The following is a 27,391-nucleotide window of genomic DNA, read 5'->3' on the forward strand; positions in this document are numbered from 1 at the left end:
GCCACTTCTTTAGCCTAAGTCCCAAAATGAGAAGATGCATAGAGCCAAGCCTGACTAAGTCCAGCATAGCTGCAGACAGTGACTCATGAGCTTGAAATAAGTGTTTGTTGTTGTAAGCCACAATTTGGGGATTGTTTGTGCGGCAGCAAAAATTGATAAACATACTATCTGAAGTTGATGAACCGAGAATGGGGACTATATTATTTAGAGTTAGAGGAGGAATCTACCAGGAGAGGGAGGAGTGGCAACCACCTAACAAAAATGGTTAGTTACTTCTAAAGATTGTTTTGGGGAAGAGAGTTTAAGTGTTTTATTTCATAGAAACCTGTCCTTTGTCAATGTTTGTCATATGCACATTTCCCTTTAAAATATAAAAAGTAAAGTGCATACCATCCAGGAGGTGATATAAGCCTTTAAAATACAAAACATTATAGCAACAATGTGATGAGACATCTAGCTTGTGTCAGAAAAAAAGTGCTGCAGATGATTAAATTGTAGGAATTTAGATAAAAGAAAAGATCAACCTGACAAGAGGTTGTAGACAGTAGAGAAAACTGCACTGGGATGGAAACCTTAGAGTAGAGAAAAGGTGGACGAAAGTAGGCAAGGAAGAAACAGTGTAACACATAACATGTAGAGCATGGGGAAGGACTCGGTGAGTGGTAGGGCTAGACAGAGAATTCTTATGGGTGAGCTGTGGCAAGAGGTCTCAGGTAGTTGGGAGGGGGACCACTTGTGAAGGGCCTGGAATGCTTGACTGATGTGTGTGGACATGAACTAGATGTTTTGGGAAGGTCAATATAGCAGGGCTGTGTGGGGTGGGGATATTGTATAGTGAAAACACGATCCTCAGAGCTGGTGGAAACTAACTTATGGGCCATTTAGGCAAGTGGTGTGGCAGATGTCAAGGTATTGCTATTAACTCATGTGGCTTTTGTTACCACATCCTCTAGGCCCAAATTGACAAAAAAGCAGTGCCTCATTTTTTTTTTTTGCTAGAAATATGTAGGCTGTTATTCAGAGAGACTGTTTGGTTGCCCTGCAGGACTGCAAAGATATAACTTGAAGAAAGAAGAGGCCAGGAAAATGTATCTTATAAACCTTTGAAAGCCACTCCTAACTAAAAAAGACCTGCAGTTATCTTGCCTACCCTGTACTACTTGACATGGGAATTTTCATTGAGGCTTTCTAAATGCTATCTAACAATATCATAAATTCATATGCATTCATAGTTAAAATTTTGGCATTCTTACTCTGTAGTACCTCTTTTGAACCGATTACCCATCGCCTCTTCCATTTCACTTTATTTGAAGTTTATGTCATTTGATTTTCTTTTTAAATGACGGCTACTCTACTTTCCTTAAATTTTATATTAACGACTTTGCGACTTTTTAAATTTTCAGTTTTTTATATATTTTTATTTTTTTGAGACTGAGTCTTGCTCTGTCGCCCAGGCTGGAGTGCAGTGGTACAATCTTGGCTCACTGCAACCTCTGCCTCCCGGGTTCAAGCAATTCTCCTGTCTCAGCCTCCCAAGTAGCTGGGACTATAGACATGTGCCACCATGCCCTGCTAATTTTTGTATTTTTAGTAGAGATGTGGTTTCACCATGTTGGCCAGGCTGACCTCGAACTCCTGACCTCAAGTGATCCCCCTGCCTCAGCCTCCCAAAGTGCTAGGATTACAGGCATGAGCCGCAGCGCCCAGCCTCAGTTTCTTAGGTTTATTTTTGCTTACTGTCGTCTTCACCCTTGTTGACCTTATGCCCAAATGGTATGTCTTGGGCCTTATCAATGCAGGCCCTGTTCCACTTGCAGTGCCTCTGGCTTGTTTTCACTGATGTCTCAACTTTTCCACTCCTCCATATTTGCTTACTTCAGGCTTCAGCTGGGTCTCTGATCTAGCAGTTCATAGCACTTTTTCCACTACAATAAACATGATAGACCATTTAAATGTCCAAAGTGTATATGTGGAATTCCTAATCGTCTAGCAGTAAATTTTCCCTTTGCTTTCTGACTCAAGAAAGCCTACTGGAATGCAAGAAATTGGGAGTGACTTTTTTTTTTTTTTTTTTCATTTGAGGCAGAGTCTTGCTCTGTCGCCCAGGCTGGAGTACAGTGGTGTGATGTCAGCTCACTGCAACCTCTGCCTCCTGGGTTCAAACAATTCTCCTGTCTTAGCCTCCCGAGTAGCTGAGATTACAGGTGCCTGCCACCACGCCTAGCTAATTTTTGTATTTTTAGCAGAGACGGGGTTTCACCATATTGGTCAGGCTGGTCTGGAACTCCTGACCTCAGGTGATCCACCCGCCTCAGCCTCCCAAAGTGCTGGGATTACAGGCGTGAGCCACTGCGCCTGGTCCAGGGGTGATGTTTTTATAGGAATAATCTGCAATCTGATCTCATTTCTGTTTCAAAATTTTATTCTCAACTTCTGGTTCCAGAACAAGGTAGAATAGTGGGTGAAGTACACTGCCTACTAACAATAGCTAAAAGCCCTGAGCATCGTTTATGAAACAAACAGAAGAGTCTAAAAGGTGGAGAGAAGAAGACAATTGACTAGGGATCTACAGGGACCCATCCACCATTGATCTTGGGATCCAAGGAATGACAGGGCAACAAGTTCCCTCAGGGTTTTTTTTTTCTTTTTTCTTTTCTTTTTTTTTTTTTTTTGAGATGGAGTCTTGTTCTGTTGCCCAGGCTGAAGTGCAGTGGCGTGATCTCAGCTCACTGAAACCTCCATCTCCTTGGTTCAAGCAATTCTCCTACCTCAGTCTCTGGAGTAGCTGGAATTACAGGTGCCCACCACCATGCCCAGCTAATTTTTTTGTGTTTTTAGTAGAGATGGGGTTTCACCATATTGGCCAGGCTGGTTTCGAACTCCCGACCTCAAGTGATCTGCCTGCCTCGACCTCCCAAAGTGCTAGGATTACAGGCGTGAGCCACTGCACCCTGCCAAGTTCCCCGTTTCCTTCTTGCCTCATAGATCCTGGACCAAGTGCTGGAGAGTGGGCATCCGGGAACATAACAGGAGCATTTTTTTTTTAAACCCATAAATGCCTGTTCTCTCTAGCCAAAGGATCAGGAAAGGGGCAATCTAGCAAGAGAGAAAACTTTTAGAAAATAAATGCCCTATTCCAACCAAACATTGAAGAAAACATATTTGACCTCACCCCTTCCCTGTCCATAAAGGCTTTGAATAGAGAGCCTAGACTGCCACCTTCACTCTGTTGTAACAATGCACCCCTCATGACCTCACTCCCTGCTGAGAAGGAGTCAGAGAAGATCACGTGGCCAAGTGGAGACCCAGGGCTTTAATCCCTGCCCAGTCAACAGAATGGACAGCACGAAATAAACAAAAAACCATGACCCAACAATAGGCAAGGGCATTAAGTTGAGTAAAAAAGCCAGTCTCAAAAGGGCACTATATTAGTCCATTTTCATGCTGCTGATAAAGACATACCTGAGACTGGGAAGAAAAAGAGGTTTAATTGGACTTACAGTTCCACATGGCTGGGGAGGCCTCAGAATCATGGCAGGAGGTGAAAGGCACTTCTTACATGGCGGCGGCAAGAGAAAAAAAAGAGGAAGATGCAAAAGCGGAAATCCCTGATAAAACCATCAGATCTCGTGAGACTTATTCACTACCACAAGAACAGTAAGGGGGAACTGCCCCCAAGATTCAAATTATCTCCCACCGGGTCCCTCCTACAACACATGAGAATTATGAGAGTACAATTCAAGATGAGATTTGTGTGGGGACACAGAGCCAAACCATATCAGCCACATACTGTATGATTCCATTTATACGACATCCATAGCCACATACTGTATGATTCCATTTACACAACTATAGAGACAGGGAACAGATAAGTGGTTGCCAGGGGTTAGAGATAGTGAGGGTGGGGAAGAGGGTGTGGCTATAAAGGAGATCTTTGTGGTGATGAAACACTACTTGATATAGTAGGATGATTTGGGATCCTAATGTCTCAAAATGGGGTCACTCCTATCAAGTAGTATTGAGGCCACAGTGAAGTTGTTTACTCCTCAAAGTGCTAAACGTTCGTGTGTAATGGCTTGAGGTGATAACACCTGCTCTTGCCTGGTACCACCTGAGACCTGAAATGAACTGACAGAAATTGAAAAGTGGCTGAGTTAATGACAGTGGACATATCTGAGAGGATCCTGAAAGCAGCAAGCACCTGGTCTTAGCCTAGATGCCTTAAGAGGCTCTGCCCATGAGAACTGTGAGGTCATCTCCCAACTTGGCAACGGTCACTGCGGGCTCTGCCTGAGAGAAGCAGAAGTGGTGACCCCCACCCCCACACCTGACCAACATCTGAAGGACTTCTGTACCCGCTGGACATGTCTGTCAGTGTGTTGGTCTCCCAAGCCCATCACTGTGGTTCATTACCCACCTCTGATGACTGCCTATGTGTTAAATATTAATTACATAATTGATGGTGTGTGAAGACCTCACAATAAACCATGAATTCAAACATATATAATTGGCTACTGAGTCATTGTGAAACCTCTCAGCTTTGGTCAGAGTTAGCAAACCTAGGCCATAGGAAATTAACATAACAGCTCTGTATCTTGATTCGGGTGGTAGTTACAGGAATCAACTCGTGGTAAAATGGCATAGAGCTACACACACATATTGCACCAATGTCAATTTCCTGGTTTTGATATTATACTACAGTTATATAAGGTGTAATCATTGGGGGAAACTGCAACTATTAGTCACTGTTACCTGCCCCACCTCCCACAAATGCCTAAAATGTACTGCTCTGATCACCACAAGGCTTTGATGGCATCCTGACTGGGATGCTACCTCCATCTCCCCAGGGCTGCCTTCACCTCGCTGACATGACATGATCACCACCAAATGGATGGATGCACCAAGGTTCCTGCCTGCATCCAATTTGCCTTCTCTTGTTCCTGGGCCTCACAACAGTGAGTGGTCATGACAGTGATGATGTCTATGGGCAGGGAAGCTATGAGACGAAGAAGTGCATGCATGTTCCTGAGGCTGCAGCCACAAGACAGAGCTGCCAGGCCTCCATATGGCAAAGCAAAAACAAGGAGTAAAAAGTCATAAAATAATGGTGCTTTGCATTCTGCACGATTCCACATACTTCGTATCACTGGACATCTGTGTGGGCTAGTTTGTGTCTGTCCCTCTCTCATCCATTACCCTCTTCTGTTCCTTCCCACAAGTGGGTGCTTGACACACAATTCTGTATAACCAACCTCTACTCTTCTCCCTTCCCTGCCTACCATGTGGGTCAGTTGTTCCTGGACAGTTTACCCTGCTTCAGGCAATCCCCCCACATCTCTCCATTAAACCAAATCCACCCTAGGTGCCATTCATTTGGTTTCTAGGTAGTCAGGAACAAACAATTTGGCCTTATTCATAAACTGAAAGAATATTAGCATCATTTAGATGACAACCATTTTAAAGGGGGCCTGATAGAAATAATGCCCTGAATTAATAAGTCTACTCCAAGGAGCAGCTCCCCTGGTGTGCTTCCAGGAGTCGGGGGCTGTGGTGAGGGGATGTCAGGGCAGATAGGCTATTTCAGGTAGGATTGTTCAATTTCAATGTGTCTCCATTACTTACTCTTCTAGGGGTTAATTTCTTCTATGGTAAGATCATAGAAATCATGAAAAATCCTTACAAATCCACAAAATCATGAAACAAATCTTGAATCCTACCATTATCCAGCCCAAAGGCAATGTCCCTTACCCCACAGGCATACCACGTGCATTACTGGAGGCAACCAATGAGTCCTGGCGCAGAGCCAAAGAAAAACAAGATTAACACTGGGAAAGAAAGCATTCTTACTCTGGATTCCCTGGTCTATGCCCTTTCAATTATTCCTTCTTGGCAAATCTTGACTTTGTTGTAAAGCATCTAGTTTTTTCCTGCTCTCAAATATGCTTACCCTTTTCTACCCCATTTTCTGTTCTGTTAGCAGGTACAAGTGAAGACACATTTTGGAATGAATAGGAGTAGACTTGGATTGTTGAAGGGTAAATGTGCTTGGTTATAAAAACAGTTGTGAAAAGTGCATTTGATTACATGGTAGAATTATGTGCAAACAGCACACAATTTTTTCATTTGTCTTACAGGTAGTTTTCATTGCAAAGAACTTGTTGCAAGCAGATTAAAAAGGTACTATTTTCCTGCACTATTTAATGGTACACAGTTATCTTTTTTTAAATTGCTTTATTGAGGTAATTGCACATACCATAAAATCCACATTTCAAGTGCACAGTTCAGGTAGTTTTCGTAAATCTACAGCCATTACCACAATCCAATTTTAGAACATTTATATCACTGCAAAGAGATCTCTTGTGCCCCTTTGCAGTCATTCCCCATACCTACCCCCAGCTCTAGACCACTAATTATCTGTATCGATTTGCCTTTTCTAGATATTTTACATAGTCAATGTGTCACTTAATGACAGGGGTATGTTTTGGGAAATGCATTGTTAGGCAATTCTGTCATTGTGAGAATATCATACAGTATACTCACAAACCTAGATGGTATAGCCTACTACACACCTAGGCTACATGGTATAGCTTATTGCTCCTAGGCTACAGACCTGTACAGCATGGGACTGTACTGAATACCGCAGGCAATTGTTAACACAATGGTATTTGTGTATCTAAACATAGAAAAGGTAATGCATTGCCCAGCGACATTATGAAGGCTACCTCACTTGGCGATAGTAACTTTTCAGCTGCATATAATCTTATGGGACCACCATTGTACAGGTGACCCATCATTGACATGGCTGTAAATAGATCCTACAATACAGGCTCTTACACATCTGGCTTCTTCCACTTAGCTTATCGTTTTTGAGGTTCCTCTATGTTGTATCTTCTATGAGTACTTCATTCCTTTTACTGAGTAGTAGTCCACTGTATGGCATATACTGCATTTTATCCACGCAGCAGTTTCTGGACATTTGGATTGTTTCTACTTCTTGGCTATCATGAATAACACTGTTATTAATATTCATGTACAAGTTACTGTATGAATTTATCTTCAGTTCTTTCAGGCATATGCCTAGGAGTGGAATTGTTGGGTGATAGAATCTACTTCATGTGTAACTTTTTCAAAAACCTGGAAAACTGTTTTCCAAAGTGGCTGCACCATTTTACATTTCCATAGGCAACGTATGAGGGTTCTAATTTCTCCATCTCTTCACCAACACTGCTATTGTCTGTCTTTTGTACTACAGCCAGTGTAGTGGGTGTCAAGAACTTCCTTGTTGTGCTTCTAATTTGCATTTCCCTATTAACTAATGATGTTGAACACCTTTTTATGTAATTGTTGATCATTTAAATATCTTTGGTAAAACGTCTATTCAGTTGTTTTGCCCATTTAAAATTGGATTATTAGTCTTATTACTGAGTTGTAAGAGTTCTTCATACATTCTGGCTACAAGTCCTTTAACAGATATATGATTTGCCAATCTTTTCTCCCAAGATAGAGTATTTTTTAACGATGACAACTTTATTCCAAAGTGAAGTTTCCTTGTGGAACAGTAACAGGCTAGTCAGATTGACTTTGTTTCAAAATATTATATAAGTTCTTTTAAAATAGTAAGTTTTAACTTTTATTTTAGAATACTTGGAAGATGTAGACAAGCAAAAACAGGATACTAAAATTCCAGAGATAATCTTCAGGTTTTTTTTTTTTTCCGACAGCCTTTTGGTTATGTGAGAGGTAATATAAATTTAAAAGTGGGACCACTTAAATATTAAGTAATCTCTTATTGCAGCTCTTGGTTGGCAAGCAATAAGACACAAACCTCTGAATTATTTAAGTAGAAAATTAATTTATTAAAAGAATGGTTGGTTCTGCCTCGCGTGAGTGACAGAGCCAGGGTTTTGTCTTCTATCTTCAGGGCAGGGTACAGCTGGGTATTGGAATTGTACCAAGCAGTGTTTCCCAAGGGGGCACAGGGGGAGGGCCCCTCTCCGGGCACTGTGCGGGAGCCACTTCCCCAAACAGTCCCCGTTCTGCAAGGGCCCCGGCGTTGCTGCCCCCGAGACCCGGGTGCCTGCCCCGGCGGTGCGGGTCGCGGGCCTCCGCTCTCGCCGTCCTCCCTCAGTCCCGGGCCTCCTGCATCGCGGTCGCCAGGCGCAGGCTCAGCGCGGCTGACAGCGCTCCAGCTCCCGCGCTCGCGGCCGCCTCGGGCAGCCGACCGGGTTGGGGCGGCCCCGCGCTCGGCCCGGGAACCGATCCGCTGTGAGGGCTCCTCCATCTCCTCCCACCCCGTGACCTGCTCGACGCGCAACAGCCCGAGTTGTCTTTAACTTGCTGCGGCAGCCTCTTTGTCCCGACCCAGGGTCGGGGACACCTCTCGGCCTGGCCCGGCCCTGCCCGTAGCCGTGTGAGCGGGGGCCGGGACTGGGCGGTCGGTCCGGGAGGGGCGCCGCGCCCGACCCCGGAGTCCCGAGCCCGAGGGGAGCGTCGCGGCCCCGCGGTGGGCTCGCCGCAGCGGAGGGGGCGCGCATCCGGGTGAGCGCCGGCGCCCCCGCCTCCCCCGCGCAGCCGCACGGGCCGCCGCCGCCGCTGCCGCCGAGCACGCAGCGCAGGGAGGACCGCGCCCGAGCGGCCTGCGGGGCGCCCCTGCGGCCCGGGCCCGCCGCGCGGAGCAGCCCCAAGTGAGCGGCAGCGGCGGCGGCGGCGGCATGCGGGGCGGCCCGGAGTAGCGCGCCGAGCCCGCGAGGCCGGGCGCGGAGGCGGGGGCGGGCGCGGCGGAGGCGGGGCCCGGGCCGGACCCGCCCGCCCGCCGGGGGAGCCGCCGGCAGTGGCCGAGGAGGCGGCGCGGCGGACGGCGGCCCGAGAGTAGCGCCCGCGCTGCGGCCCGCGGGACCGCGCCGCGACCGCCCGGGCCGGCCCGGAGGAGCGCCTGCCGCCGCCGCCGCCGCCGCGCGCCTAGCGAGGTGAGTGTTCGCCCGCGGCCGGGCAGTCCCGGAGCCGCAGCGGCTCGCGCGGGTCGGAGGTGGAGAAAGAGGCCCCGCCGCGGCCGCGTCCCCGGTCCCTTTGTGGCCGGCGCTGCCTGGGGCCGGGGCGCGGGCACGCTCGGCGCGGGTTCGGGTCTGGGACCCCGGTGCCGTTGGACACGCGGCGTCTCTGGTTGGCAGCTTTGGCGAGCAGCGAGTTTCCGTCCTAGTTTGACATTGAGTTAGAACCGTTTTTCTTTAGAAGACGGAAGTTTGTTTTATTGACAAAAATAAAGCTAAATATGGCTTCTGGGTTCGGCCGTGTGGTACTTGCAACCGCGGTGCCAGCCTGACCCTCGCGGCGCCACGGGGGAGGGGAAGACACGCCGGCAGCGGGGGAGGGTGCTTCCCGGCCCGCTGCCCCCGAGGAGGACCCGGCCCTGAATTAGCAAATGTTTGTGGTTGGGAAGTAGCGGGCTTTAGGTAATGTAGCAGCTTTTCCTGGAAGAATGAATGAATGAGATGTCATTTACTCATCCATAATCAATACGTTGCCCATTTAAGCATTTACCAGGAATTGGGATGATTTGCATTGTCATTGCTTCTCTTATCTGGTCAGCCTTGCTAGATGAGGTTCCCTTACTCCCCAGATTTGTGACCTTGTCCTCATTCTCAAAGCCACTGAGCTAACCCGTCTACCAAACTCACTTGGCATTTTTTTGGTCAAGTGGGCAATAGGCAAAGTAGTCTTTGTGAACTGTTTTTGGAGGGCAGAGAATGTCACTTTGATCATATCTTATGTTTAATACATTGCTTTATAATCGTGTCAAGAACGCTGAGAGTTAGGAGGTCTTGTCATTTCACAGATGAAGTAGTGAAGGCCCTAAGAAGTTGCAACTTTTCAGGTCACAATCTGAGCAGCAGAGTTGGGATTCAAACCTAGACCTTGTTAGTCCAGTCCTCTTTACATCACATCTGTGTCCAGACCTGGACTGTCCAGCGTGGGAGCCATTAACCACATGTGACTATTAAAATTAAATTTTAAAAATTCAGCTCCTCAGTCACACTAGCCACATTTCAAGTGTTCCATAGCTAAATGTGGTTCTTTGCTACAATTGAACAGCCCTGGTCTAAATTATACATACATTTGTTGTGTCAGTAAATATTTACTGAATGCGATCTGTCTATGAGGCACAGTTTTAAGTTCTGGGTACATGGTGAATAAGGGAGACACAATGCCCTTGCCCTATTGGAATTGACATTTTACATGATCCTTTGAGGATGTTTCCATGGTACTCCGAGTCCTGCTATTCCAAGTGTGGATGGTGTACCAGCAGCATCCCTGTCACCTCAGACTCAAGTAATGCAGAATGTGAAGCCCCGCTGCACATCAACTGAATCAGTATCTGCTTTACCAGGATTTCAGGTTTTGTGTGCACTTTGAAACCTGAGAAGCCTTTATTCAGCGTGCTGGTGATAACTGCGTTTAATGACTACTCTGCTGGTTTGTTTGGTGCCTCTTAAGCAGCAGACTGCAAAACTCTTGGGAGCACTCACCATTTATGCAAATACTTGTTAAATGCCTGGCTTTCTCAATAGAGTTTAAGCTTTATGAGAGCAGAGATTGTGGCTTCCTTTTCCAGCCATGTATCCCTGAAGACTTTACAGTGCCTGGTAAGCAATAAGCACTTGGTATAAATGCTTGTTGGATAAACGAATGAGTGTGCTAAGATACTTAAGCGTGGTTGTTAGCTGGGTGTGGTGGCATGCGTCTGTAGTCCTAGCTATTCCAGAGTGAAAGAGCGAGACCCTGTCTCAAAAAACTGAAAACCCAACAACAACAAAACTGATTGTTAATCCCAAGCAGTTACAGGCAAGGTAATTCTCATGACATCAGGTAAGAGAGCATGGGACCAGAGTCAAAATGAAGATAGATCTGTTTGTAACTTTCAGTGGGACGCTCCAGCTACTCTGACTGGAGTTTTGCTCCTGGCTCACTTGCATGCCCTATCCCTCTTTTAACTAATATAATAATAATTTTGAATCTGAATCACACGTTAGTGCTTCATATAGTTTTTTTTAAATTTTGTATTTTTTTAGGTAGCTAAATTCCAGACATTATTTGGATTTCACCAGTTTTTCCGTTAATATCTTCTTTCTGTTCCAGAATCCAGTCCAGTGTACTACATTGTATTTTGACATCATGTTTCTTTAATATTTGGTTTGTGATAGTTTCTGTCTTGTCTGGTTTTCCATAACTTTGGTAGTTTTGAGGAATACTGTCCTGGCTTTCTTTGATGGACAGCTTTCCATACTCATGAAAGGTCACAATCAGGTTGACCCTGTTTCTGCTTTTAGTTATTTATTTATGTAATACATCTGTCATGCTTATGTAACATACAACTTTGGTACTTTTTTTTCAGTAACAGATTTCTTGGATACAGTTCCTAATTGGTTGAGATGCAGAAGAGTGTTATACCATTGCAGTTATATACCAAGTTTTATTTTTTGATGGGTTAAGAGCTGGGCTGAGGTAGAGGAGGAAGGAAAGAGGAGAGATCAGTTAAAAGAGGCAGTTAGGCAAAGAGGGACCAAGGCAAAGGGAGTGACAGATAACGGAGGAAGAGGAGTGCGGCAACTTCGTAGAAGAGAGTTAGGAGTGACTACTTACTGTTTGTTCATTTATTCAATTAATATTTATTGACTCAGCGGTCCCAGTCTCTCTGGCACCAGGGACCAGTTTTGTGGAAGACAGTTTTTCCGTGGACCAGGTTGGGGGCCAGGGGAATGGTTTCGGGATGAAACCGTTACACCTCAGATCATCAGGCATTAGATTCTCATAAGGCTTGTGCAACCTAGATCCCTCATATGTAAAATTCACAGTAGTGTTTGCCCTATGAGAATTTAATGCCGCTGGTGATCTGACAGGAAGGAGGTGGAGCTCAGGCAGTAATGCTCGCTTGCCCACTGCTCACCTCCTGCTGTGTGGCCAGGTTTCTAACAGGCCAAAGACTGGTACTGGTTCATGGCTTGGGGGTTGGGGACCCCTGTATGGAGCGATTAATGTGTGCCACACCCAGTGCTGTAGTCTCAAGATAACTGGGGGTGGACAGCATTAAATAAACATGCAAATAAGTACATAAATACAATTTGTGATTATTGCTACACATTAGCAGTAAAGGATGCTGGAGAGATTGTAGGTGGGGGAACTTCAGGTTGGCTGGGTTGGGGAGGAGGGCTTCTCTGGGTATGTAACATTTAAACTCCTGCACCTGACTTTTGGGGACCCTTCAGAGTTACCCTCCACATTTCTTATCCCATTTTTATGTTATTTCACAACCCGCGACACATGCCTCTTTCTTCATAGGCACTTTGCTTATTTCTGGCTCTGTACCTTTTTATGTGATTTCTTCTCTTTCCCAAGATGTCCCCTTCTCCACCTCCACTTGTGGAAGTGCTACCTGTTTTTCATAGATTTGCTCAAGGTCTTTCTCCTTGATGAAGTTATTCACTGTTGATTTATGCCTCTTGAGTGTATGGTGTTTAAGGGTAGGGATAACAGTTTACATTTATATCTGTGTGTCCTCATTTAGTCCTCAGTTACCTGGTTGCTTCCAATGGTATCATTTTGTAAAGCTATAGTACAATTTCCAGACCCATAATAGTCACATTGAAACAGTCAAGATAGAGAAAATTTTCATGGCCACAAGATTTCCTTATGTTTTTTTGTAGCCACACCTACTACCCTTCTACCTCCACCCCCTCCTTAAACTCTGACAATTACTAATTTGTTCATTTCTATAATTTTGCCATTTTAAGAATGTTTTATAAATGGGATAAGTGTCTTTTGGAGTTGGCTTTATTCACTCAGCATAATTCTCTGGAGATTGATCCAGGTTGTTGCATGTATCAGTAATTACTCCCTTTTCATTGCTAAGTAATATTCCATAGTATGAATGTACTTTTATGGATCTTTTAACCATTTACGTGTTGAACATCTGATTGTTTCTAGTTTTTGGCTATTGTGAATAAAGCTGCTGTAAGCTTTTGTGTATAGGTTTTTGTGTGAACAGAGTCTTTATTTCTCTGGGATATATGCCCAGGAGTACAGTTACTGGGTTGTGTGGCAGTTGCATGTTTAGTTTTTTAAAAAACTGGTGAGCTGTTTTGTAAAATGTTCTAGCATGGCTGGAACATCCCAAAGTGCCGGGATTACAGGCATGAGGCACCACGCCTGGCCTGTCACCATTTAGCCATTCTGATAGGTGTGTAGGGATGTCTCATTGTGGTTTTAACGTGCATTTCCTTAAAGGCTAATGATGTTGAACACTTTTCATGTGCTTATTTGTCATCTGTATATTTCTTCAGGGAACTATCTTTTGTTCATTTTCTAATGGGATTGTTTGTCCTTTTTACTATTAACTTTTGAGACTTGTTTATTCTTTATATATTCTAAATACTGGTCCTTTGTTGGGTATGTTGTTTGTCTGTAGCTTGTCTTTTCATCCCCTTAATAAGGTCTTTTGCAGAGCAAAAGTTTTAAATTTGTTGAAGTCCAGTTTCTCAGTTTATTTTTTTATGGATCATTCTTTTTGGTGTCAAGTCTGGGAACTCTTTGCCTAGCCCTAGATCCTGAAGATTTTTCCCTTGTGCTTTTTTTCCCTAATAGTTTTGTGGTTTTACATGATCCAGTTTATGAAGCTGAGATTTAGGTCAAAATTGTGTGTGTGTTTATGCGTGTGTCTATGGATGTCCAGTTACTTCAGCACCATTCCTTGAAAAGGCTGTCATTCCTCCGTTGAATTGCCTTTGTATCTTTGTAAAAAAGCATTTGGAGCTGGGAGTGGTGGGCATGGGCATGGGGTAGACTGATTCCTCCTACACTTTTTTCCCCCCGTTATTTTAGCTGTTCTAGTTCCTTTGCTTTTCTGTATAAATTGTAGAATAATCTTGTTTATATCTACAAAAAAAGTCTTTCTGGGCTTTTGATACAAATTGCAGTAGACCTGTATCAGTATGGAGAAGATCGACATCTTTAATATGTATGTTGCATTTTTCAATCTGTGAACACAGGTTGTCTCTCCATTTATTTAGATCCTTGATTTCTTTCATCAGCATTGTGTAGTTTTATCATGCAAGTCCTGTACATATGTTTTGTTAGTTTTTATTGGATTTGTTTTGTTACATTTGTATGTAAATATTTCTTTTTATATTTTAGTAATTGTAACAGTATTTTTAATTTTGGTGTCCATGTACTCATTGCCAGTATGTAGAAATATAATTAACTTTCATATGTTGATTTTGTATTCCACAATCTTGCTGAACCTACTTATTAGTTCTAGGAGTTCTTCTGGAGATTCCTTGGGATTTTCTATGCAGACTACCATGTTACCTGCAAAGAGGAACAATTTTATTATTTTACTTTTTAATCTGCATACTTTTTCTTGCCATGTTGCACTGGCTGAAATATCAGCACTATGATGAATAAGAAGGGTGAGAAAGGACAGTCTTTCTGATCTTGGGGGAAAGCATTCCTTCAGTCCTTAACTATGAGGTATAATGTTAACTATAGGATTTTCATGGATGCTGTTTATCAAGTTAGGGAAGTTCCTCTCTGTTCCTATCTTCCTGAGAGTTTTTATCATGAGTGAGTGTTGAATTTTGTTGTGTTTTTTGTTCATCAGTTGATCTGATCATGTGATTTTTCTTCTTTCGCCTGTCAATATGGTGCATTGTATTGATTTATTTTTTAAATATTGAGCCAGCCTTACATCCATGGCATGAAACTTGGTCACAGTATAACACTTTTTGTACATATGTTGCTGAATTCCATTTACTAATATTTTGTTAAGGAATTTTGCACTTAGATTCATGGGGGCATTTAGCAATGTTTCCCTCTCAGCACTGTTTTCTCTGTGTTCCACACCTTTGTTTTATTTTTATTTCCATTCAATTCAATGTCTGTTTTTATTTTATCTTGGGACTTCCACTTTGAGCCATGGTATGTTAAAGAGGGCTGTTTAGATTCCAAGTATTAGGAAATTTTCCTTTCATCTTCTGTTTTTGGTTTCTAGTTTGATTCCATTTTGGTTGGAGGGCACACTCTGATTTCAGTTCTTTTAAATTTATCGAGGTTTGTTTTACAGCCCAGAATATGGTCTGTCTGTGGGCCCCTGAATGAAATGTGTTTTCTGCTCTTACATCCTGTTGGTTGATGATGCTGTTGAATTCTGTGTCTTTGGCTTGTTTTTGTCAAGGCATTCTATCAACTGTGGAGAGAGAAGGCCAGTTATTTTCTCTGGGTATGGGACTCTGTGTTGATAGTTCTTTCAGCCCTTGAAAAAATTATACCACTTTCTTCTGGCTTCCATGGTTTCTGAGGAGAAATCCACTGTCATTCTAATAATTTTTCCTCTGTAGAAAGGAATCGTTTTTCTCTCACTGTTCTCAGGATTTTGTCTTCGTCTTTAGTTTTCGAAAGTTTCATTATGATACATTTCGGTGTGGATTCATTTGGGTTTATACTGCTTGGGGTTCACTCAGATTCCTAAATCTGTAAGTTTATGTCACTTGCCAAATTTAGGAAGTTTTCACCATTATTTTTTTGAGTACTTTTTCAGCCTGCCCTCTTTCTCCTCTTCTTTCAAGACTGATGACTGGAATGTTCAGTCTTTTGTTATGATTCCACATGTTTTTGAGGCTTTGTCAATTTTTCTTTAGTCCATTTCTCTCTTATTTGTATTGGGCTCTTGTCTTCCAGTTCCTTTCCTGTGTCCTTCCCTCCCTTTCTGCTGCTGAGTCTTTTTATTTTGGTATTTTTCAGCTCTAAAATTTGCTTTAGGTTTTTCTTCATACCTTGTATTTCTTTGTTGAGGCTTTTTGTTTATTCTTAATTTGTTTCAAGCATGCTTGTAATTATTGAAGCATGTCTATCACAGCTGCTTTAAAATTGTTGTCAGATAATTCTAACATCTCTCTTCTTGGTATTGCTGCCTCCTGATGTCTTTTTCATTCAGTTTGAGTTCATCCTGGCTCTTGGTATGATGAGTGATTTTTAAATGAAAACCTGGGTGTTTTTATATTATACTATGAGATTCTGGATCTTACTTAAGCCTTCTGTTTTAGCTCGCTTTGTTTTGATACCACCCTGGCAGGGGAAGGTTGGTGGGGAGGGCACGTGGCACTGTCTAGTGATCATTAGAGGAAATTAGAAGTACAGGCTCCCCACTTGGCCTTTCTTGACCCAAGAGGTACAGTATCTTGTTTCCACCAGGTGGGAGTAGAGGTCCAGGATATCCGGGGGAGAGGGTATATGTGGAAGGGTGCCTTGTTACCAGCTGATGTAAATGAAAGCTTGGGCTCCCTACTTGGCCTTCTCAACACCACCCTGGTGTGTGGGAAGTGGGTGCCTTATTATAACCCGGTGAGTACGTGAAGTCTAGGCTACCCACCTGACCTTTGTTGGCATGGGTCAGGGTAAGGCTACAGTTTTTTTCTGTGATGTTTGTCTGGAGCAGAGGGATTTTTTTCCTATCAGTTTTCTGTCTCAGTAGGATGTCCCTTTCTTGGTCTTTTGACTTTTTTTCCCTTCTGCTTCTGTTAATGTTTCCAGGTTTCAGATTGCTGCCATTTTCAACTCCAGAAAGCTGGGATATATAAGGCAAAAATAAGTCTCAGGGAACTCACCATTTTATTGTTCCTTGCAGCCTGAGGTCCCTAGCCAGTCTGCCTTCTTCTCTCCACAGTTAAGAATCTTCTCATGTTTGTTTTATATGTAATGTTCAGAGTTTTCAGTTGTGCTTAGTGGGAGGAATAGGGAAAATACATCTGCTTCATCTTCCTGGAATTGAATATCCCCGAAGGATCAGTTTGTAACATTTCTTCTTTTCATGGGCTGATGTTTTCCTAATATGTGTAAAATATGAATTGCAAGAAAAATGAAATTAAAAACCACAATATATAATTTCCATTTCAAAAATTATTGGATTCAGTAGATGTAACATTTATCTGTCAAATTGCTATCAAAGTTTCTAAATGCTTGCTCTCACCCTCTCTCCTTACTCCTCATGGACTAGGTGAGTGCCAGTTTGCCATCTAGGAACTAGACTTTGACTAGCACTGCCTGGAGTGTTACTGCTTGATTCTTTTTAAAATGATAGACTAGTGATTAGCCATTCAGTTGAACTTCTCTGCTGTTTTCCATGGATTTTTGTAGGGACACCTTCAATGTGAAGCCCATTTTAGTCCTTAATGGGGAGGGATGTTTGGGATTGTTTTGAGGGCAGACGTAGCAGCGGTGATGAGAGTTGAGAGTGCATCTCTGATTTCAGGTGATCCATTTGTTGTTCAGTGTTTAGAATTCTTACAAATTTTTACAAATTATAAATTCTTATAAATTGTTATGAGACTCCTTTAAATCCTTCGTTGTAATTTATGACTTCTAATGTTAGAGAACATATGATTGGTTTTGATTCTGTATTGGCTTCCAGTATGTTAATCTTTTGATTGACAGCCTTGAGTATAGGACAAACTTCTATGGGAACCAGGAGGTGATTTGAAGACAGTTCTTTAGGTTTAAGCATCATGGAAGTTATGACTTCTCATTGAAAAAAGAATATTTTTAAAGTATCAGTTCATTTGTAGAAAGGAGTAGAATTTGCATTGCATTGGTAGAGACACATACTAAGTTATTGGATTGTCCTTTGGAATCTACACATTATGTTTTATAATTTATTGTTTTCTTTCAGGTTAAAGGGTAGGAGGAAATTTCTGGGACTATTGAAACTCTCATTTGTCCATTCCTAAGAATTAGTGAGTTATCAGTAAACACTTTACTAACATTTACAAGTCCCCATGCGTGGCAGGGACTGTAAAAAAAGGTAGGAAGGCAGCACTGTCATAGTGGAGAGGCCTGATGCTTTGGAGATTGAAGTCCATATTGTGTTCGTATTAGGACTGCAGAATAAATTTTAATTATTTTAAGTGTTTCCATGCAAAGGGAACACTATCTCAAGTAACAGAACTGATATAGGGAGAGTAGCCGTGAGAGTTTCAACTTTTACTTAGACTGGGGGCAAAAGATGACTAAAACAGCTCTGCCACTGGGGATAGGAAATAAGGGTAACATGGTCTCTGATCTGAAACCTGTGAGGGGATTGAGAAAGTAGAGGGAAGAAAAGGGTGGTTAATTTAGACTGAGAGTCTTTGAACAGGGCTGGAAATCCTTTGATGAGCAACCTCTGGGGCATTTCATTGCATGAGATGTATACTTACTCCTGGAGAGAAAGGACCTTTGTGGCAGGAGCTTTTCACTGGAAATTCTTTGAGAAGGGGATGCAACACTGGCAGCTTATCAGCTGATCCTTGTGCTGTGGTCCTGCCCTATGCTGTGGTAATAGTAAGTTGGTTCAGACAGATGTGAATGTAGGCTATTGATAATTGGAGATGGGGAAGCAAAACAAAATAAATCACAACTTAGAATAGCTCTGGCCATATACCAAGCACAGTTCTAAGTGCTGTACTTATATTAATTCATTTGCTCTTTATAACAAAATTAAATGGCACTGAGAAGATAAGTGGTAAAGCTGGACAGGTAAACCTGTCCCCATGGCTGTGCATTTAATGTGTCAGTCTGGCTCCACAGATTATGGTCTTAACTGTTTAACTAGACTACCTTGCTCAGATAGTTTGGGAAAGATTGAGAGGGGCTTTGAATACCAACAAAAAGAGTATGGATGTTCTTTGGAATGCGGGAGGGAGCTGTTGAAGGATTTTGACGAGGGCATTGATTGACATAATCAGAATTAAGCTTTAACATACATGTAGGTGAGGGATTGCTATTTCAAAAGACTAGAGGTAGGAAATGAGGCTAATGCACTACTTCACATGACTTTGTATGCAGGAGCATACAGGTGCATTTTTAGAAATGGAATCAGATGGTCTCGTCAATGGGTGAAGGAAAAATAAGTCAATCACTTGATTTGTAAGGGGTGTCACCATTAACAGCAATGGAAAAAAACAGAGTTTGAGAATAGTTAATGAATGTGTCTTGGTACATATCCAGTTGCAGGTGTCAGAGAAGGATTCCAGGTGGAACTGTCCTGTAGGCTTCATAGTTGGAGCACTGCATCTTGTTGGGAGAGGTCAGGTCTGGAGGTGCAGATGAGCATCATCAGCATTGAAATGATGAAAACAGGGAGTGGTAGAAAGGGCTGAGGAATAAACCTGAGGGGATACTTACAGTTACGGGCCCGGATGAGGAAAGTGACTTTTACATCCTCACTGGGCACATATTTATTGAGTATCTGTTTGTGCCAGGCACCGTGACTACAATGGGAACTAAACAGACATAGATCCTGTCTTTGTTGATCATACAATTTAATGAGGAAGATAAAAATAGAAACAATTAAGTAAACAATGGGAGAAATGACATTTCAGCTGAGACCCAGAGGTCAAAAAGATTTTAATAATACAAAGAGTATGGGCAAGAGGATTCTGGTAAAAAAGAATGCTATGCACAGAGACTGTGTAGCAAAGAGGACTCATTTTGTTTAAGGAACTGAAATACCAGTGTGGCTGAAGGGCCATTGGTGCAAGGGATGGGGGTGGGGTGAGATGAAGGTAGGAAAATTGGCATGGTATAGCTGATGCAAGACCTCATTCTTAGTGCTGTTGAAAGGTTTTGAGTAGGAGAAAGCTCTGCTTCTGATTTTAAGCAGATCACCCCTGCTGCAGTGTGGAGATGGATTTGGGTGAGAGGGTGGGATGGGTAAAGGGGAGGCATGGAGATCAGTTGGGAAGCTCTTGCAGGAGGTCTGGACTAAATGGTGGTAGTGGATATGTCTGAGGCTGGGGATCAGGCTCTGGTATTTGTCTCAGCAAGCTCTTCTGGCCTTCACCTTAGTACCTTTGTTTTTCTTTATCATCATATGTATCATGTTACCCCTCTCTGTTTATCCTTGCCCCTTTTAGACTGTGAATCCCTTATGTAGGGATAAGGACCTTCTCTTACTGGTCTGCCTACCACCTGAAAAGTGATCAGTAAATGTTGAATAAATCAATGTACTTGTCTTCATACTGAGGTTGTTTTCCTGTTGTTGTTGTTTTTCCTTGAGAGGAGTTGCAAGACATGGGAGGCTGTGGGCAGGGTTCCACGGGAGAAGGAGGATGCTGCATGTCTGGGACCTGTGAGGAGGAAGCACCGAAGAAATCTATGTGGCACACGGAGGTGTTTTCAGGTGTTGAACCATAGGGAGGTCTATGTGATTTCCTCATTAGGAGGATTAGAGAGGGCAGAGTCAGGAAACCAATAGAGGAGGCCTTATAAAGAAGACAGTTGCTGATGTCCAGTGCTGCTGAACAGGCAGGAGGGTGAAAAGATTCTTTCTCTGCTCTCTGTAGTTTTAGCAGAGGCGGAAGAGCAGAAATCTATTACCAGGAGATAGGAGTGACAGCAAATGTAGACCATTCCCTGAGGAAGTATTTGAGAGAGGAGAAAGGAGGAGATTGTAGCTTGCATTCAGGGTAGTTGAGGCAAGTGGTTTTTAGGATAGGAAGGAGCAGAACCTATTATTAGTAGGTCGTAGGTTATGTTGAGTCAGGGTAGTAAGGTGTATGAGAGTCACTGAGGGGTGACGGGGGACAAGGAAGGTCAACTGTGGTGACTGGAGATGGCAAGCACCCCATTGCAAGAGGGCAGCTAATCACCTACTAGGATTTTGCTCTTTGGGTATGCTCAGTCAGTGGTGGCAGATAATTTTTTTTTTTTTTAAACCAGAGAAGCTAGAATACAAGTCTTTTTTGTTTTGAGATGGAATCTTGCTCTGTCACCCAGGCTGGGGTGCAGTGGCGCGATCTGGGCTCACTGCAACCTCCGCCTCTCGGGTTCAAGCTATTCTCCTGTCTCTGCCTCCTGAGTAGCTGGGACTACAGGCACGTGCCATCACACCCGGCTAAGTTTTGTATTTTTAGTAGTGACGGGGGTTTCATCATGTTGGTCAGGCTGGTCTCGAACTCCTGACCTCAGGTGATCTACCCACCTCAGCCTCCCAAAGTGTTGGGATTACAGGAGTGAGTCACCGCGCCCAGCCTGTAATACAAATCTTGATTTTTCAAGTGCAATGTCCTGATTCTGGCAATTAAATCAGTTTTTAAATCTTTTCTTTGGCGGGGGGGCGGGGGCAGGAGTAGGGAACAAAACCCTTGTCTCTGGCATAACTTTGCCTGAAAGTTACCTTGGGAGAAAGGGCGGATGGCATTGGTTGGTGAATGTGAAAGAGAAGAGGAGTTATTTGTGGAGCAAGGCTTCTAAGGCTTTGAAAAGGAATGTAATTAAGTGTACAAATAAAGAGTATTATCCTTAAAAAGGAGAAAAAACTCAGAGGAACAAGGGAGTGTGAGGTAAAAGTGAGGTGGAAGTAACTCCGGTCTGATGAGGTGGGATTTCTCTGTAGAGAGGCAAGGATTATGTTGGCTGGTCTGTGAGGATGTGCACAAGGGAAGGTAGACGGTGAGAGAGGGGGTCCAGGAGAGGAGCTGTAAAGAATAGTAAGGCTTGCTCTGGCTAGTTAGGTTTACAGGGGACCTTGCCAGTGTTTCAGAACTTTCTAATGCCACTATCCTAGAAGTTGAAGCAGAAAAAGTGAAGAGTAGAACTTATCGAGGGTTAGAGATTGTATGTAAGGCTGAAAGGTCCAATGAAGTGAGGGATTTTTTGTGTGTCAAAGAGTACCTTATTACAAAGGTAATATGACTTCTGTGTTGGAAGCTGAGCACATTAAACTAGAAGGCTGGTTAAGTGTACTAGGAGGCAACTTCCTGCAGACGGAGAAGAACAAGTTTGGCAGGGGTGAGGGAACCTAAGCCCCAGTGGTCAGGAGACCATGATGGCGGTGTATTTTATGCCTGGGTTTGGTTTTGGCTGAAGAGTAGTTTAAGGTATAGACAGGCAGGTTGATGTTGAGACTCGAGACAGAGGACAAATCAGGATTGAGGCCAGTGGGGACTATAAGCTTGGATGTTGCTGCTAACAGAGGTTTGAGGTGAGCTTTGGAAATGGGGAGGAAGATGGTAAATCTAGTGTTGAAATCAACTCATTAGGGGAGGCTAGATGGTGCCTTAAAGATCAGTGTCAGTGTGAGGATAAGTTTTTTGGGATGGGGCCTAAATGAAGAGGCAGATTCTGACAAATACACAATTCAGATTCTCCTGTTACAATATGATATTTTAATAGCATGGAAAATATCCCATGTAAAATACTCTCAATATATAACAAAAAAGTAATGTAATATTTAATAACAAGATAATTTACATAATGAAATGATATATGAAAAGATTTTGCTTAGAGGAAAGAGAGGTGGAGTCTGCCTGGGACACACACACAGAGATGCTGGCCCTGACCTGATTTGTTCTGATTTACTAGCAACTCCCAGACTTGTGGGAGGTAACAGTGGCTGATCCAATCATACCATCACTTGGGAGCCTAAAAGTACTTGCAGTACCAACTTTTTGAGGGATGACTGACTTGAAAAAAGTCTTCAGATTTCCCTTAAACTTTTAACAGTGGAAGAGCATTGATTTGTTTAGTAACCAGACCATAAACCTGTGGCAACAAGCTGCTGCGTGTCCACTCTCCGCCCTCCAAACAAAACTAAACAAAAACATTGTGAATTTAGGGATGCTCTTTTCTCTCACCTGATGTTAACATGTTTTTGCATAAAAAATACTCTTGGCAGAGTGGGACAATAAGATAATTTTTTTTACATTATTAAATAGTGGCAGTTTTTTTTTCTTAAGAGAAAAAATAACATGTTTACATAGTAAAATATCCTGACGGTATCAAAAAGTATACAGTGAAAACTAACTGTTCTATTCTAGTAATTTTTTCTTAATGTTGTAAATGGAAGTTATAAATATTTCTGGGCCAGATGAGAGTTGCCTCAAAATTATTTTCTGAATTAGAATATTATGAAGAGATATGATAACTAAGCTAAGTTTTTCTTAATGTTGTAAATGGAAGTCATAAATATTTCTGGGCCAGATGAGAGTTGCCTCAAAATTATTTTCTGAATTAGAATATTATGAAGAGATATGATAACTAAGCTAGATGGGAAAGAAATTACCAGTTGGGTGTGACATGCTGGTAGGCATTTTTAAAAAGTTAAATTTGGGGTGCATTTTGAGAAATGGAAGGAGGTAGGGAATGTGTATTTGAGAGAGAGAGGGTGCTGTGAAAACTAAGGAAAACAGCAAAGAGTTTGGAGAGAATTTAGGATACTGATTTTAAATATAGAGATTAGGGTAGATTATGTTGGAGAAGAAAAAAGCACAAAGAGGCTTTCACAGTCAATGGGGGTTTATCTGAGCCCTGAACTAGAAAAACTCTTTTCCCCAGAGACCCCAAATGGGAGCTCTGACTGTAGCTTGATTCAGTTTGGGTCAAAAAGGTGGAAATAGGTAGACAAGTCAAAATAGACAGGGTTCTAGGAGGCTATGGTAATAATAATATCATTCCTGGAAAAAATTGTTGAAGGCTTTAAACCTGAAGCAAGCCAGCTGGGTAACTTTTATATTCTTCTCTCACTTCTGAATGTTCTTTGCCTTTAAATGCTATTGAGCTATAATAGAGTTTCATTATGAACTTGAACCTTATGTATGCTAAAAAAGTGTGTTGAGCTAGAGAGGTTGGAGTTAGGGGGAATGGCATAGAAACTTGGTTCTTCGTGAAAGGTCTCCACCCTTGTGTACTTGTAGATACCTGAGAGTGAGTGTTTTTTTCTTTAAATTTATTTATTTCTTTACAGAACTCTTTGAAAGGGACTTTATAAAAATACACCCTAGAATTTCACCGGGCAGAAATTTCAGGTCAGATATAGGTGGGCCCACTTCCTCCCATGCAACTCAACTCCACACCATAGTTCCTCACATCTCTAGGGGAAGTCTCCATACCTTACTCCATTGCTCATCACATCTTAGCCTCTGGCTTTCTCACTGTATTTACTAGAACATCTTTCCAAGACTTGCTGTTCTTATCCTCAGCAGAGCCTCCAGTTCCAACATGAGCCCCAGCACAGTATGTTCATGCTGTACTCCACTGACTGTTCTTCATTCACTACCCAATTGGATTCTTCAGTTGTAGGCAGTAGAATCCACCTCCGCCTAACTTAGCAGGAGGTAATTTATTGGAAAGGAATTAGAAGCTCACAGAACTGATGGAATTCTAGAGAACCAGCCTTGGGAACAGGTTAGTGGAAACTAAGGCAACTCTTGGGGGCTAGGAAGCAGAATTGCAGGAGTGACCTGATCAACAGATTACCACTGGGATGACTGAACCCAGTCTGTTCTTTCATCCTTGAATGTTACTTGCCCAAGATTTAAGAGTCCTGGAGAAAGCATCTAGTTGGTGAAACCTAGGTCATGCTGGATGTACCAGGGGTGACAGTAGGGATTTATAGTATTTGCAAGAACCTCCAGGAATCCCTTTGGCATCCATTAGCGGGAGGGTAGTCATATGGAGTTACATTCTCACTGGGATTATACAAGGGCAGGTAATTCTCCAACAGGAAATTAGGACGTGGGGAGAGATGGATGCTGAGCAGCCAAAATGAAATACCTCCTCCAGACCCCTTGTCAACATTAAATAACTTAATGACTCTTTACATTCTAGTGGTTTACTTATATGAGACAAATAATGACAGTTTATTTAGTGCTTTTCTCAGTAGAATTTATATTGTGTCTGATATTGGCCCTTTACATGCTGCTCCTTTAATTATCTCAACAGTCTTGTGATACAGGCAGCTTGTATGAACTGACCTGGTAGTAGGTGTCAGGAGTCAGGGTGCAAACTCAAGCAATCTGGGCTACCTTGCCTATATGTGGTTTAAAACATTATCATGAATTAGTTAATACTTTTAAATGAATTTGGATTCATCAGTCGTTAGCATATGTGTACTTTTAAAATAATAGTCAAATTCATGTAATAAAACAGTTTACATCTTTTAAGTCACAACTTAAGTTCATCTTTTCAACATATATATGTAAATGCCTTGAAATTAGGCATTATAAATGCTGTGATTCTTTATGCTGGGGACATTCTAAGACTTCACTTGTAGCTGTTTTGAATTATACAATACATCATTGTTAACTATAGTCACCTGACTATACTATTGAGCAATAGCTTTTCATCTAACTCCCCTCCCCTCCCCTCCCATCCCCTCCCCTCCCTTCTCTTCTCTTTCAACAGAGTCTTGCTCTGCTGCCCAGGGTGGAGTGCAGTGGCGCAACCTCAGTTCACTGCAGCCTCTGGATTCAAGCGATTCTCCTGCCTCAGCCTCCCAAGTAGCTGGGATTACAGTGCCCACCACCACCCCCCACTAATTTTTGTATTTTTAGTAGAGATGAAGTTTCACCATGTTGGCCAGGCTGGTCTCGAACTCCTGACCTCAGATGATCTTCCTGCCTCGGCCTTCCAAAGTATTGGTATTACAGGCGTGAGCCACTGTGCCTGGAAAATCTAACTGTATTTTTGTACCCAGTAGCCAGTCTCTCATCTCCCCTTCTCCTCCCTACCCTTCCCAGCCTCTGGTAACCATCATTTCACTCTCTACCTCTGTGAGATCCACTTTCTTAGTTCTCACATACGAGTGAGAACACGAGGTATTTGTCTTTTTGTGCCTGGCTTATTTCACTTAACGTAATGACCTCCAGTTCCATCCATGTTGTTGAAAATGATAGGATTTCATTTTTTATGGCTGAATAATATTCCATTCTATCTATGTACCACATTTTCTTTATCCATTCATCTGTTGACGGATGCTTAGGTTGATTCCATTATTTTGGCTATTGTAAATAGTACTGCAATAAACATGGGAGTGTCTATATCTCTTCAATATACTGATTTCCTTTCTTTTGGATATATACCCAGCATTGGGGTTGCTGGATCATATGGTACTTCTGTTTTTAGTTTTTTAGGAACCTCCATGCTGTTTTCCATAATGGCTGTACTAATTTACATTCCCACCAACAGCATATAAGGGCTCCCCTGTCTCTGCATCCTTGCCAGCATCTGTTATTTTCTTGTTCTTGTAGTAAAAAGCTATTTTAACTAGGGTGAGATGATATCTCATTGTGATTTTCATTTGCATTTTCCAGGTGATGTATCCAGGCGTTTTGTTTTTTTTTCATGTACGTGTTGGCTATTTGTATGTCTTCTTTTAAGAAATATCTATTGAAATCTTTAGCCCATTTTACAATTGGATTATTTGTTGTTTTGCTTTTGAGTTCCTTGTAATTCTGGTTATTAATCCTTCATTGGATGGATAGTTTACAGGTGTTTTCTCCTATTATACAGGTTATCTCTTCACTTTGTTGTTTCCTTTGCTCTGCAGAAACTTTTTAGCTTGATGTGCTCCCATTTGCCTACATTTACCTTTGTTGCCTGTGTTTTTGAGGTCCAACCCAAAAAGTTTTTGCCCAGACCAATGTCCTGAGGCATTTTCGCAGTGTTTTCTTCTAGTAGTTTAATAGTTTCAGGTATGAGATTTACATCTTTTTTTTTTTTTTTTTTTTTTTTTTTAGACAAGGTCTCACTCTGTCGTTCAAGCTGCAGTGAATTATGGCACAATCACAGCTCACTGCAGCCTCGAACTCCGGGGCTCAAGTGATCCTCCCACCTCAGCCTCCTAAGTAGCTGGGACCACAAACATGCACTGCCACATCCGGCTAATTTTCTGTATTTTGGATAAAGACCTGGTTTCACCAGGCTGGTTCCAAACTCCTGAGCTCAAGCAGTCTGCCTGCCTTGGTCTCCCAAAGTGCTGGGATTACAGGTGTGAGCCATTACGCCTAGCCAGATTTAAGTTTTTAAATCCATTTTGAGTTGATTTCTGTATATGATGAGAAATAGGGATCTAGCTTTATTCTTCTGTGTATGGTCATATAGTTTTCCCAGCTGGATTTATTGAAGAGACTGTCCTTTCCCCAGTGATTATTCTTCTTGCCTTTGTCAAAAATGAGTTGGCTGTAAATGCGTGGATTTCTATCTGGGTTCTGTATTCTGTTCCATTGATCTTTGTGTCTGTTTTTATGTTAGTATCATGCTGTTTTGGTTACTATGGCTTTCTAATACATTTTGAAGTCAGGTAGTGTGATGCCTACAGCTTTATTCTTTTTGCCTGGGATTGCTATGGCTATTTGGGGTCTTTTGTGGTTCCAATTTAGGATCGTCTTTTCTATTTCTGTGAAGAATGTCCTTGGTATTTTGATAGGGATGCCCTGAATCTGTAGATCACATTAGGTAGGATGGACATTTTCACAATATTAGTTATTCCAATTCATGAGCATGGAATATTTTCCCATTTTTGAAATGTCCTCTTTAATTTCTTTCATCAGTGTTTTATAGTTTTCCTTGTAGAGATCATTCCTTTCTT

General features: G+C 42.5%; 1 protein-coding gene across 2 annotated transcripts in view; it reads left to right on the forward strand.

Moving 5' to 3' along the window:
* The first annotated feature begins 8,026 nt into the window (after window positions 1–8,026).
* GALNT1 (polypeptide N-acetylgalactosaminyltransferase 1) overlaps window positions 8,027–27,391 on the forward strand; it is a 130,890-nt gene continuing 111,525 nt past the window's right edge. Inside the window, exon 1 of one of the 2 annotated variants that reach the window (XM_063597243.1) lies at window positions 8,027–8,410. The gene's annotated coding sequence lies outside the window, so the exon portion shown is untranslated. Of the gene's footprint in view, window positions 8,411–8,834; window positions 8,967–27,391 lie in introns of those variants that run through there. The other variant, XM_055102797.2, reaches the window with a different exon arrangement.

Source organism: Pan paniscus, chromosome 17 (genome assembly GCF_029289425.2).
Source record: "Pan paniscus chromosome 17, NHGRI_mPanPan1-v2.0_pri, whole genome shotgun sequence".
Lineage (NCBI taxonomy): Eukaryota > Metazoa > Chordata > Mammalia > Primates > Hominidae > Pan > Pan paniscus.